This window comes from Cibotium barometz, chromosome 7, assembly GCF_041138505.1.
Source record: "Cibotium barometz isolate CiBa-2024 chromosome 7, ASM4113850v1, whole genome shotgun sequence".
In the NCBI taxonomy this organism is placed as follows: domain Eukaryota; kingdom Viridiplantae; phylum Streptophyta; class Polypodiopsida; order Cyatheales; family Cibotiaceae; genus Cibotium; species Cibotium barometz.
The window spans coordinates 56,058,682-56,072,265 of record NC_141052.1 but is presented as its reverse complement, the minus strand read 5'-3'; the positions used below and the strand labels follow the sequence as shown (position 1 = coordinate 56,072,265).

The 13,584-nt window shown below is 43.7% G+C and overlaps 1 long non-coding RNA gene across 1 annotated transcript in view; it reads left to right on the top strand.

The window, feature by feature from the left end:
* LOC147637214 (uncharacterized) overlaps positions 1-11,011 on the top strand; it is a 33,207-nt gene extending 22,196 nt beyond the window's left edge. The window contains exon 2 of the long non-coding RNA XR_015266154.1: positions 10,233-11,011. This is a non-coding gene — a long non-coding RNA (uncharacterized LOC147637214). The remainder of the gene's footprint in view (positions 1-10,232) is intronic.
* Positions 11,012-13,584: the final 2,573 nt, after the last annotated feature.

The following is a 13,584-nucleotide window of genomic DNA, read 5'->3' as shown; positions in this document are numbered from 1 at the left end:
CCCTAGCTCTCGATGTGGTAAGCCCACATCTAGTAGTGTGGGTGAGGCTCTGGATCTGCCGATGATGAAGGGGCTGTTGATGGTGAAGGGGCTATCACCACCATGGGACTAAAAAAGCTAGTGATCTATGGGCTGAGATGAGCTGGGTCGTATCAACTATGCCTGAAAGGGTCTTCTCTTTGTGTCTGTGTATCTCCAGGAGGAACAATCTCAAGCATCCCTGGTCTGGATAACCCATCACTTGGCTAAGTGGGCCGAACCCCTCTCTGAATAAGCAATGGCATCTCCCTCTTATTTCATAGTAAGCTGGGCATCTGCATACATAGTGCTCCTCATACTCAACCTCCCCATGGCATAATATGGCGTTTGGGGGTATCTGTGTGGGTCGACCGATTTCAATCTCAAGGGTATGTGAGAATACTCTAAGCTTCCCAATGGTCACTCTCATAGCTGGGCATCTGTATACATAGTGCTCCTCATACTCAACCTCCCTATGGCATAATCTACATAATCTGGCCTTTGGGGGTATCTGTGCAGGTCGGCCGGTTTCAATCTCAAGGGTATGTGAGAATACTCTAAGCTTCCCAATGGTCACTCTCATAGCATGTGACATATATGTGTCCATATAGACGGGTCTGTGTATGAACCCATCCTCAGAGAGCCGTAGAAAGTGGTCTCAATAGAACTGCATCTTTGTCTTTAGAGGCTTTGCAGGATCAATCCATGTCTGTCGCGTATGCATCTGCAGTAGATCATATCTTAGTACGCAGTTCCTCTCTACATGTGTGAGTTTGTAGTGCGACGAGTCCACATCATACTGAAAAGGGGGGAGTCTATCCATATTTAGCCCATCCTGTGAGAACCAGTGTAGTGTCGTTGCATACCATGAGCGGTCATGACCATGAGTGTCAATCTGCTTGGATGACTCCAGGAGGGCGTGGCGGGGAGTTAGCTCAAGTCCATGGCTGTGACTCTCTATATGAAGGTGATTGTATGAAGGCGGTCGTGTGAAATAGGGCCTCGATCACCATGGATACTATAGCAAACTCTGCTCGTACAATCTCATGTGGCACTGATGATTCATCCATGAGAGCATAAGGATTTGGGGCTTCTCAATCTATCACCAGTCATATGAAGATAGGTTGGGGGCCCATCCTAGTGCAACATACATCATGGCTGGAGTGACCAAGGTGTCAAAAGCCACCCCTTTGTACGGGTTCCTGAAAGTGAGACTGGTGGCATTGTCTCTCTAGTAAAGCTAGCGCTGCATATCCTCGGGTCAACTGGTGTTGTGATGCCCATTGCATGGAAAAGCACCCTCCGATGCTAGTGAATATGATCCCAAGATATACGTATGAGCTCGCCATCTCCACCTAGCACCTCGGTACATAATCCTTGTGCCTCTCATCACTCCTCGTGATGTATGGAAAATCATCACCTTGGTTTTCCCAAGGTTTATTGTCAACCCCCTCTATGTACAAAACTCCTCAAGAGCATAGGTGGAGAGTGTTACCATATTATAGTAGTGATGTGTGTGAACACACTTAGGACCGCCGGGGCACTTTTTCCCTCACTAGGAGGTTTTTTCCCCCGTGCATTGTATATACGCCCATTATCTTCTAGGGCTTGTTATCTTTCATTTTTGGCACTCATAATACACTACTGTGTTGTGCTCAAGCTTCCTCATCTTCTTGAAGTTGTGTGTGCATTCCTGCAACCCTAATTCCAACAATTGGTATCAGAGCAGGCTTCCTTCTCCCGGGCAGCATCACCGGCACCTGCCGCTTCATCTCCTCCGATTGCAACGAGGTTTCACGAGCGTCTGCAGGTTAGTATATGCCGTGGGAGAGCCCGTAGGGCCAGGTCGTTTCAGAATTTTGATCTGAAGTCATTTCGCCCTCCGTTTTTGCATTCCAAGTACTGCGCAGGCAAAATCGTCCTACTGTGCAGATTTTCTGTCAAGATTAAAATCTGCAGGACAGGTGCCCATTCGCTGTTTTGGGCTGTGCTATATAGCACAGGTCGATTTTATACAGGTTTACCTCTTGCAGACAGCATTTACATCTAGTAGTACAGTCATTGGCCATGGCTGACAACAATGATGTATTCCGCATGTTGGCTGCTGAGGATAAGTTGGATGGCACCAACTATCCATTGTGGGCATATATGATGCGACATGTATTGGTAGCAAAGGGGTTATGGAATATTGTGCAGGGTATTGATGCACGTCCTATTGTGGCTGGAAATGCTGCAAACACATCAGAAACAGGTACTGTTGATGATGGTGCAGGCACAAGTGCTGTAGCAGCTGTTCGAGAACCACCACTTTCAGCAGAGCAGATTCGTTGGGATGGTAGAGATGCGCAGGCTCATGCCTTGATTGCGCTGTCTGTCAAACGTACCATTATCCCACATATTCGCTCCTGCAGGACTTCTAAGGATGCTTGGGATGTACTTGCCACATTGTATCAGGCAAGAAATGAGGCTCGTGTTGCTTACCTCCGAAAACAGTTGGAGAATGAGCATATGAACGAAGGTGATTCTATGGATAGCTTTTTGACAAAGATCAAGGATTTCAAAGAGCAGCTCATTTCTGCAGATGAAATCCTGTCAGACAGTTCACTTGTGCAGACTGTTTTGAATGGTCTACCAGATTCTTATCAGGGTTTTGCTTCCACTCTTCGCTTGATGATGAAAGGCAATCCCAATGCCTTATCATTTGAGGAGTTAGTTTCTGTTTTGCTGCAAGAAGACCAGTCAAGGCAAAACAGGAATATTATGCGTGTCGCAGATCAAGCTTTCGGTGCTAGTCAGAGAAGCGGGAAAGGTAAAGCTGGCTTTTCTTCTAGTAAGCAGAAATCTGCAAATGCTGCGCAACCAAAGAAGGAAGACAAAGATGAGAAGAAGGGTGACAAACAGAAGACATTTTGCAAGTACTGTAAGGGAAATGATCATGTCATCAAAGCGTGTCCTAAGCTGGCTGCGAAAGAGGCTAAGAAGAAAGAGGCTGGTATGGCTGTTGCAGATGCCTCTCCTTCTAACAATGAATCTGCTAATGTTGTGCTAGATACAGAATGGGCATTCAATGCGCAGTGCAGTTATGACCCATCTTTGCATGACACATGTATGTCTGCAGTAGATTCAGATGTATGGTACTTTGACAGTGGTGCCACTAAGCATATCACCTCGCAGCGCAGTTTATTCACTTTCCTTGAGTCTGCTCCCACAGGGAATACTGTCACTTGTGCCAATAACTCCTCTTATCCCGTTAAAGGAGTTGGACAGATTGTGCTGAATGTTGCAAATGGCAACACCTTTACACTTTTTGATGCATTGTATGTGCCAGGAATCAAAAAGAATCTGCTGTCAGTCTCCGCATTTGCCAAAACAGGTTTGGTTGTAAAATTTGTGGATGACAGATGTACTGTTCATGATCTCTCTTGTGGTGACATCATTGTAGCATCTGGTTCACTATGTCGAGGGCTGTATAAGCTCAATATGGATGGCAAATGTGTAGAGGATTCAGCATGTGCTATTATGGATACGCAGGCTATTTCAAATGCAAAACTGTGGCATGCACGTTTTGGTCATCTGAATTTTGCAAGTTTGCTGCGCCTGCAGAAATCTGAAATGGTGTCTTCTTTGCCTAAGCTTGAGGCACCTGTCAAGCATGTTTGTGAGGGCTGCATATTGGGTAAAATGCAGCGTGCTTCCTTTCCCAAAGATGGATCAGTGAGAGCTGAACGCAGATTGCAGCTTGTTCACAGTGATGTTTGTGGACCCATGCAAACTCCATCATTTGGAAACTACCTTTACTTCGTGACTTTCATTGATGATTTTACCAGGCATGCATGGGTATATCCTTTGAAGGCAAAGTCCGAAGTGTTTTTGTGCTTCAAACAGTTTTTGGTTATGGCTGAAAATGTGTCAGAAAGTAAGATGGGCACCCTCCGTTCAGATCGAGGGGGGGAGTATATGTCTTCAGAATTTAATGCATTTCTGGCTGAGCGTGGGATAAAACACCAATGTACAGTGCCGTATACACCACAGCAAAATGGTGTGGCTGAGAGAAAAAACAGGTCTCTCATGGAAATGGCAAGATGTATGGTTAAGAGTCAAAGTCTACCACATGGTTTTTGGCTTGAGGCTGTCATGTGTGCCACTTATGTACTAAACAGGTGTCCCACCAAAGCATTACAGGTTGTCACTCCATATGAGGCTTGGCATGGCCGCAAGCCATCTGTTGGCCATTTACGTGTTTTTGGTTGCCTGGCATATGCATTAGTGCCTGTGCAACATCGCAGAAAATTGGATGACAAAGCTGTCAAATGTATTTTTGTTGGATATAGTGCTGAGAGCAAAGGCTATCGTTTGTATCATCCACAGACAAAGCGCATTTTGGTTAGCCGTGATGTTGTATTTGTGGAAGATGCAGTTCAGCCCTTGGTTTCATGTACTAAGGAGACAGATATCAGCTCACGTGATGTCTATGATACATTGTTGCCTCTTTTCAGTGGTGCACAGTCAAGTGCAATACCTCATGAGGCAGTTTTTCAGCCTATGCAGGTTTTAAATGATGGCACAGATCAGCCTATATCTGATGCAGATGTGCATGATGCACTTGAGGATGAGAGACAAGAGATTGAGGGCTCTAGGAATATGCCTAGATGGCTGGTGCAGACTTTGCGTGACAGCAAGTTGGATGCCCCTTTGTCTAGTCGCACTCGTTCTGGCTCTCATGGTGCCTCTTATGCGTCAGATTGTTATGCATTGGCTGTTTCTAGTATGTGCGATGAAAGTGAGCCTGTTTCATTTGATGAGGCACAAAGTTCAGAAAATTGGATGGCTGCTATGCAAGCAGAATACGATGCTATTATGAAGAATAGTACATGGTCTTTATGTGACTTGCCCCCTGGCAAGAAGGCCATTGGCACTAAGTGGGTATACAAATTGAAGCGTAAGCCTGATGGCACAGTGGATCGCCATAAGGCTAGGCTTGTTGCAAAAGGTTATGCTCAAGAGAAGGGCATTGATTTTGATGAGACTTTTGCTCCCACATGTCGTATGACCACTGTTCGTAGCATCTGTGCATTAGCAGCTCATAATGGTTGGAATGTACATCAGCTGGACATAAAGACTGCGTTCTTAAATGGAGATTTGCATGAGGAGGTGTATGTATCGCAGCCTCGTGGTTTTGTTCAAAGAGGGCAGGAAAACAAAGTGTGCAGGTTAAAAAAGGCTTTATATGGTTTAAAGCAAGCTCCACGAGCTTGGTATGAAAAAATACATGCATATTTGACTGCACATGGGTTTCAGAATAGTCCAACAGAAAGCACTTTGTATGTTAAACGTGTGGATGGTGTACATCTAATCATTGCTCTCTATGTCGATGACATGCTGCTCACAGGACCAAATGAGAGTCATATTGCTGATTTTAAGGCTGATTTGAATGCCTCTTTTGAGATGTCAGATTTGGGGCATTTGCATCATTATTTGGGGATACAATTTAAGCAGTGTGATGGAGGAATTGCTTTGTGTCAGACAAAGTATATTGAAACATTGTTGCGGAAATTTGGCCTTGAAGACTGCAAGCCTATTGCTACTCCAATGGAGACAGGTTTGAAGTTGAGTCTTCATGATGCTGGAGATCACTTTGATGTCACACTCTATCAGACAGCTGTTGGTTGCCTCATTTATGTATGCATTACGAGGCCAGACATTCAGTTTGCAGTCTCACAGGTGAGCAGATTTATGCATAGCCCAGGCATTAAGCATTGGCAGGCAGTGAAGCGTATCTTTCGCTATTTGAGTGGTACTCGGCATCTTGGGTTGTTTTATCCCAAGGGGGGATCATTGCCGCCAGATTTACATGTTTTTTCAGATTCTGACTGGGCTGGTTGTTATGACACACGCGTGTCCACAAGTGGTTTTTGCTTCATGCTTGGAAGCTCATGCATATCATGGTTGAGCAAGAAGCAGCCTACTGTGGCCACTTCTAGTTGTGAAGCTGAGTACAGGGCAGCTTTCACAGCTACGGTTGAGTGTGTGTGGCTCAGACGCCTTATGGCTGATTTGGGTGTTGGGCAGCCATCTGCCACCACCATCTTCACTGACAGTCAGAGCGCATTGGCAGTTGCGCGGAACCCAGTGTTCCATGCTCGTACGAAGCACATTGAGGTGCACTACCATTATGTCAGGGAGAGACTCTCTGCAGGAGAGATCAGTTTGGCTTATGTGCCAACGCAGGATAACCTTGCAGACCTTTTCACAAAGGCTCTGCCTCGTGAGAAGTTCGAAGCTTTTCGCAAAGCTTTGGGCTTACTCCCTTTTGTGGATTCGTCCACATAGCTAGACACTTCCCTATACATGAGTGCTAGCTCTTGTTCACCGCATCACTCCAGGGGGGATTTGTTACCATATTATAGTAGTGATGTGTGTGAACACACTTAGGACCGCCGGGGCACTTTTTCCCTCACTAGGAGGTTTTTTCCCCCGTGCATTGTATATACGCCCATTATCTTCTAGGGCTTGTTATCTTTCATTTTTGGCACTCATAATACACTACTGTGTTGTGCTCAAGCTTCCTCATCTTCTTGAAGTTGTGTGTGCATTCCTGCAACCCTAATTCCAACAGAGAGTGAGAGAGAGCTGTGCGTGTAAGAGAGAGAAAGAGAGAGAGAGAGAGAGAGAGAGAGAGAGAGAGAGAGAGAGAGAGAGAGAGAGAGAGAGAGAATGAAATGAAATGAAATGATATATTAACGTCTTTAGAAGGCCAAAATGACCTATGAGACCAAAAAGGTTACAACAATTGGTGGATCTGATACAATGTCTGTGTAAGAAAAGCTAAAAACAACTAAACAACTAACTAAAACTGAAACAACTATGAGGAAAAGTACGGTACTAGGAGCTCCTAATGGATAACATCTGGGAGGAAATTTCTAGCAACAAAGGTAAGCATCATACACATCACTATCCAAAGATGTCTCTCATCGGTCGATGGCAGATATCCTCAATGTCCTCCATGGTGAGTACTCTGACTGGACGTCTCCCATGCCGTGCCAGTATGGTCCTGATCCTCTGTTGTAGTCTCCGCCAGTGTCGAGATGGGCCTCTCATCTTGGGGCGCCTGGACCGCCCTAGCTCTATAGCCCGATCAATCAGTGTACCTTTGGTGCGGCTATACTCTGGGGCTAGCTGTGCAATGCCTGTTGGCCTGACTGCTCAATCTCTGGTCGAAAGAAGTCTGTAATCTGCCTCTGTAGGTGTCTCTCCCTCTCTGATCCCCTCTGTAAGAGAGAGCTTGCATAGTGTTTGTGTTTGCCTTAATTTCTCTGTGGGTGAGCCTAGAGAGGTTCCAACAGCTGTGAAGCTGTGCTAGGATTTTACCCCCCTATTAGAGCCATTTGTGTAGGCAAATTTTCCATCCGGGCAAGGAAGAATTCGTGATCACGGCCGCACGCAGATATATAGCCTGCATAGTGTTTGTGTTTGCCCTAATTTCTCTGTGGGTGAGCATGAAGCGGTTCCAGCAGTTATGCTGAAGTTTTACCCCCCCTTTCGGAGCCCCTCGTGCAGACAGATTTTCCATCTGGGTAGTGGATCTTCACCTCTTTGTTTGTAGGGCCGAAACGTAACTCTTCTCCTTCTTCTGGTGGAAGCATTAATTTTCGGTGTTGAGCTGTGGAAATGAGTCAAGGAACCATAGATATTGATTTTGTAGAGGCACATGTTTCAACAGAAGATGTAGAGAAGTTGAGGGTGAAGGGCCAGAGCCCGAGTCTGAAGATCAAGCTAAAAGGTAGAGATTGATCGGTGGTGAATATGGAGAGAAGGAGGTTGGTCGAATGCTTCAAGATACCTTGCTTCTTGATGCACCTCAGGAAGAGAACCATGAGGTGGCTTTTCACTTTTAAGTTACATAAGCTAATCAGATTTTGCAACCATATGTGATGGCAAATCATGTTAGGGTTGCCAAGGTTCCAATAGAGGAAGTGGTAGATGCCCAAGTGGAAACATGGCGGTTTGTGGTAGATGCCCAATAGAGGAAGTGGTAGATGCCCAAGTGGAAACATGGCGGTTTGTGGCACAAGTGGAATCCTTTCATAACAAGGTTGCATTTTTCTTTTTTATTGGATGAATTCCATTCTTCAATAGGATTATAGATTGGTTACATGATTTATTAGATGGTAATTTTGTGGAGAAGATCTTTGATAGTCGCGGAGGATTCTATGAGGTCCTATTCTCATCCAAAGAAGTTCGAGATTTGGTTATGCAGAAAGTCCCGTTATTTCTAGATGGACAGTTGGTGCGTGTTGTACCCTGGAGCGAAGAGTATAGAGATATGTTGCGCCAAGCATGCCCTATTTGGTTGGAGGTTGTAGATTTTCCATCAACTATATGGGAATTGTTACCGTTTGCCATGCGTACTATTGGGGAGGTGTTGGTGGAGCCCAGAATGTCATCCAAGAATAAAATCAGGGTTTGCATGCCGTGGGATACTTGGAAGCCCCAACCTCAACAATTGAGGTTATGTGTCGATGGATTTGAACCTTTGTATTTCGAATTAAAGTGGGGATCATTTGTAGGCCATTGCTTCCGTTGTGGAAAATGGGTCACTTCATTTCAAAGTGTCCAGAGGAGGTGAATACTCATCCCCGCAACCGAATGTGTCCCAGGGTTTGACTCATAAGGATACATTAGCTCCTATTTTGCCATGTGGTTTGAATACAGAGAAGGGCAAACAAGTGGCAAAACAAAGTGAGCAAGTGGTAGATAAAGGTAAACAAGTTTTGGCATATACAGAAGATAGACCTTGGCTTGTGGTGGCGAAGAGAGGCGCTCACCAAACAACTACTTCTATTGGTGGTAATCAAAATGTGGGTGATGGTCATGGTGCCTCTTCATCATTTCGTCCTATTGCCACAAGATGGACTCGAGAGCAAGATAACCAAGGCAGGGTATCACACTCTCGGTATAATCTGAGACCTCGAGTTACGAAACAAAATCAGGCAAATTTTTCTCTTCTATTTGATAAAAAAGGAGCTATGGTCTCAGCCTAGGATAAGAAGTGTCCGGATGTCAAGTGGAGACAGGATGCATCACCTAGTGACACCCGTACTTTAGGTGAGAACGAACGGGTGGATGTTTTGCTATGAAGAGTATGGAAACAGATGGAGAGAGAAGGCATCGAGGATCGTATGCAATATTTTAAGGAAAGAGAGGTCGATGGTGGTACCTCTCATTGATTAGCTTTCTGTTTTGATGGATTATGAAGATTGCTCTTTGGAATGTAAAAGGTGTGTGTTCACCATCTAAGAATTATCGCATGTGGCGTACTGTGTTTCGAGGTTAATGGGATATGTTTTGTGCTATGGAGCATAAACAACATTCTATGGCTGAACAAGGATATGATTACAAGGAATTTCGTGTGTTTCATAGTGGGCACCCCACTACACAATTAGGGGTCATGATTGCAATGAAATCTTAGTTTAACCCATCATTGGTTATGCAGGATGTCCAAGGGCGGTTCATTATTGTGGAAGTGGAGTTTATGGATGAAACGTTATGGCTTGTGGGGCTGTATGCTCCTAATGGTGTTGCACAATGTTGTCAGTTATGAGATGATTTATTGTGTTTGTGCAACGCTAGGCCTGGCTTTGTGTTGGGTGATTTTAATGTATGTGAATTGCCGGAGCATGCTTCTACACCTCACTCTATTATGGATGGGCCAGAGAGGCTCAACTGGAATGTATTTGCCAATCAAGTTTTGAAACAAGATATGTGGTCATGGCTACACGCACATGAGAGAGGATTTACATATGCCTCTCAACAGTACGCGGGTACAAGAGCTCCTCTGGACCAAATGTATATTTGCCAGCATGATTTGTTTCTGCTAGAGATATTGTCCATGCAGGTGGAATATAATCATATTTTGTCAAATCATTTCCCTCTGGTATCGGAGATGCATAGCCATTATGTGGATGCTTATATGCCATTGTTGGGAAAGGCTCCTCTTAAGGTTAACCATACTTTCTTGGAGCATATTGTTTTTCATCAGTTTATGTTACAGGTGTTACAACTTTTGAGGCCATGTAATCTCTGTTGGGATGTCAGCTTGGGAGTGTTATATGTTCAGTATTCAAAATCTTGTTTGCCAGTATGGGATTCATAATGCATCATATTTTAGGGAGAAGTTGCGGAACCTATAATCATTCTTGGTTGATTTGAACCAGGTGGTTCAAGAGGACGATTCTTGCCTTGACATTGAGATAGCTATTGATTGGTTGGCCCATCAGGTTGCAACATTGCATGAGAATCAATATGTGAGATATAAGCTTATGGCTCGAATGGATTCTAATTGTCAGTCACATATGTTCTTTGCTCATTTGCAGCAAAAGCATGCACGTGATAATATTATCAGAATGCAAGATAGTCAAGGAGTATTGATTACTGATCCTGCTTGTGTTCTAGATGTGTGTATGGACTTTTATCGCCATTTATTGGGTCTACATGAGGTCATATATCGTGATGTTATTGCAGCTAGAGAGTCTTTGTTTCACTTGGTTCGTCACACCGGGTATCAAATGTTTCTGTAAATGAATTGGAAAGAGATATTTCTGAGGATGAGGTGGAAGCTGTGTTGAAGCATTTACCTAAAGGGAAAAGTCCAACATGGGATGGGCTCCCCAATGAGCTTTTCACGAAGTATGTTGATGAGTTGAAGGTCCCTCTGGCTTCTATTTTTCAAGAGGTGTGGAATAGAGGTATCATGCTGCCTGCCAGTTGGAAGATTGGGCTTGTACGTTTACTGCCTAAAGTTCCATCCCCAGTTGATCTATGTCAATGGAGACCAATCACATTGATGGGGGCCATGTATAAGATATTTGCAAAGGTCTTGGCCAACAAATTGCAATGTTTTCTTCCTACTTTGATTCATCCACGGGCAATATGGATTTATTAAAGGTTAAAATATTTTGCATAATATACTGAATGTACAAATTGAAATTGATTATGCAAGGGACTCGATGCAAGAGTTGGTTATGATTCAACTGGATATTGAAAAGGCTTATGATCACGTTAGTTAGTATTTTCTTTCATAGCTTATGTAGGCTATGGGATTTGGCCCACGCATGTCTTCTTTGATTTATACTATTAGCCAACATGTGCAGTGGCTAGGCTTATGATTAATGGTGGAGTGACTGAGCCCATTCATTTGACGAGATCGGTCAGACAGGGATGCCCACTTAGCCCTCTCTTGTTTGCAATTGTTACACATCCAATCTTATCTTGACTAGATAAGCTAGTGGACGACGGTGAAGTTGTAGGGCTTACACTTCCAAGTGGAGAGTATATGGTCGGCCAGGCATTGGCAGATGATTCTTTCATGTTCCTTAAGGCTCAAAGAGATACTGTTTAGAAGGCTATGGCTGTTGGGATACTTTTCATCTTGCTTCAGGGTTATGCATTAATATGCAAAAATTTGCTCTAATAATCTGTACCGAGAGCGATTTGCTTGGTTTAGGATGGAATGGACCTGATTGGAGTTGATGTTGATTCACAAGCTTTGTTGGCATGGATTTCTGCAGGGATAAATGATAAGCTTGTGTATTGGAAATCTCAGGGTTGGCCTATGCATGTTTCGCCTAAAGTGGCACAATCCATTATGATTAGCATGATATCTTTTTTCTTGCCTTTATTGCCATGGACGAGCAAAGCTTTGCATCAGATACAACAGTCAATTCGATTCATGCTATGGAAATGAGTAGGAAATACGTGAATTTCTTGGGAACATGTTACTACTTCAAAGAGGAGTGGAAGGGGGTAGCCCTATTAGATGTCAGATTACATATGGTCGCTAGGAGATGGCCTTTATTGCAAGATATGTGTGTACCTCAAGAGCCATGGGTGGTAATGGCTAAGGCCCTCATAGAGGAGGTCGCACTTGTGCATGGTAATACCAAGATTGATGGTACATGGTGGGATGTAGTGAATGGTTCCCAATAGGTTCGAGTGGTGGCTTCACCTCTCCTTTCTCATTTGATGATCTCATGGAAGGAGGTGTTGGCACACACTAAATGGAAGCCTTCAGATCAACGGTTGCAATTGAATTCTATGGCAAGTGAGGTGTTGGCTACTTCACGACTTCTGGAGTGGCCTGACAAACTTGTTAAGCGGCCAAAATTCAATAGAATGGCTCATTTGGGACTCGTGAGAATTCCAGATTCTTTGTTGCCACGTAGAGGCCACTTATTGTCTTTTCGAAAAATCCATCAATATTTTCGGGTTCCACATGAATATGTACTGTTATGGGAGAAGGTGAGGGTAGCACTTACACCATTTGGTGATATTCCTCACTTGGAGGATTAGTAACCTTGGTTAGATTGGGCATTTAGAAAGCCTTTGGACATTGTCTAGCATACAACAAATCAAGTGTATTATATGATGGTTGAAGATAAGCGTTGGGTCATTGAGAAGGCTAATAGGGTATGGAACATCAGAAAGAGTAGGGCCTAGTGGAAGGAAGTAATTTTACAGGGCTGGTGGTTTAAGATTCCATATCAAGGGAAGGTGTTCCTATGGCGCATGCTAGTTGGAGGCCTACCATTGGGGGACTAGTAGTAGCGAAAGTGACGGATTGCTTCTGGTAATTGTGTGTTTTGTACTACATGCTTGAAAACATGTCCGCATCTCTTCATTTCATGTCCGGTGGCAAAGAAGGTGTGGGATTTCCTTTCTCACATATGGACTCCATTGACAGATAGGTCCGTAAAGGTTAAAGACTGGATTTTTGGCAAGATAACCCAAAACATTCAGTCTTCTTTCATTTTTCAGGTGGACAAGTTTGTGGCATATCTGGTTAACTAGAAATGCCTTCATATTTAATGCAAAAGTTGGTATTACAGCTCACATAGGTCGTATAAAAGGGCTACTATTGTGGCAAGCTCTTCCTTGCGGCCAGCTCATTTGGTGGAGAATGACATGGCTATATATTGGATGAGGGTACTCCGAGCTACACTTGTGGTTCGGAGTAATTAGTGAGGGAAAGCTAGTACATCACGTGGTGGCCATGTGGTCATTTGTAAAGTAATTTTGGTAATATATCTTCTATTGTGAGAGAGAGAGAGAGAGAGAGAGAGAGAGAGAGAGAGAATGAGAATGAACTAAGTTTGTGTGTAGGAGATCCGAGAGAGTGTGAGAATAAGAAAGAGATGACGGGTTGCTGATAGCTTAGAGAGAGAGAGAGAGAGAGATGACATGAAAAGAGAGAGAACTAAGTGTGTGTGTGTGTGTGTGAGAGAGAGAGAGAGAGAGAGAGAGAGAGAGCGTATGCAGATCACAACTAGAATAAAAATTTACGGTTATTTAAAAAGCTCTTTTTCTTTCCATAAAAAACCCTCATTGGCCATCTTAATTCTTTAGCTAGCTAAACAATTATGTTTTGGAAAGAGAGAGGAAATTCTACTGGAGTAATAGGTTTTTTTAAAGATTTAGTATATCATTTTTGAAGTTAAATGAATAGTTTTATTTTATTTTTTTTAAAGATTTAGTTTATTATTTTTGAAGTTAAATAAATAGTTTATTTAG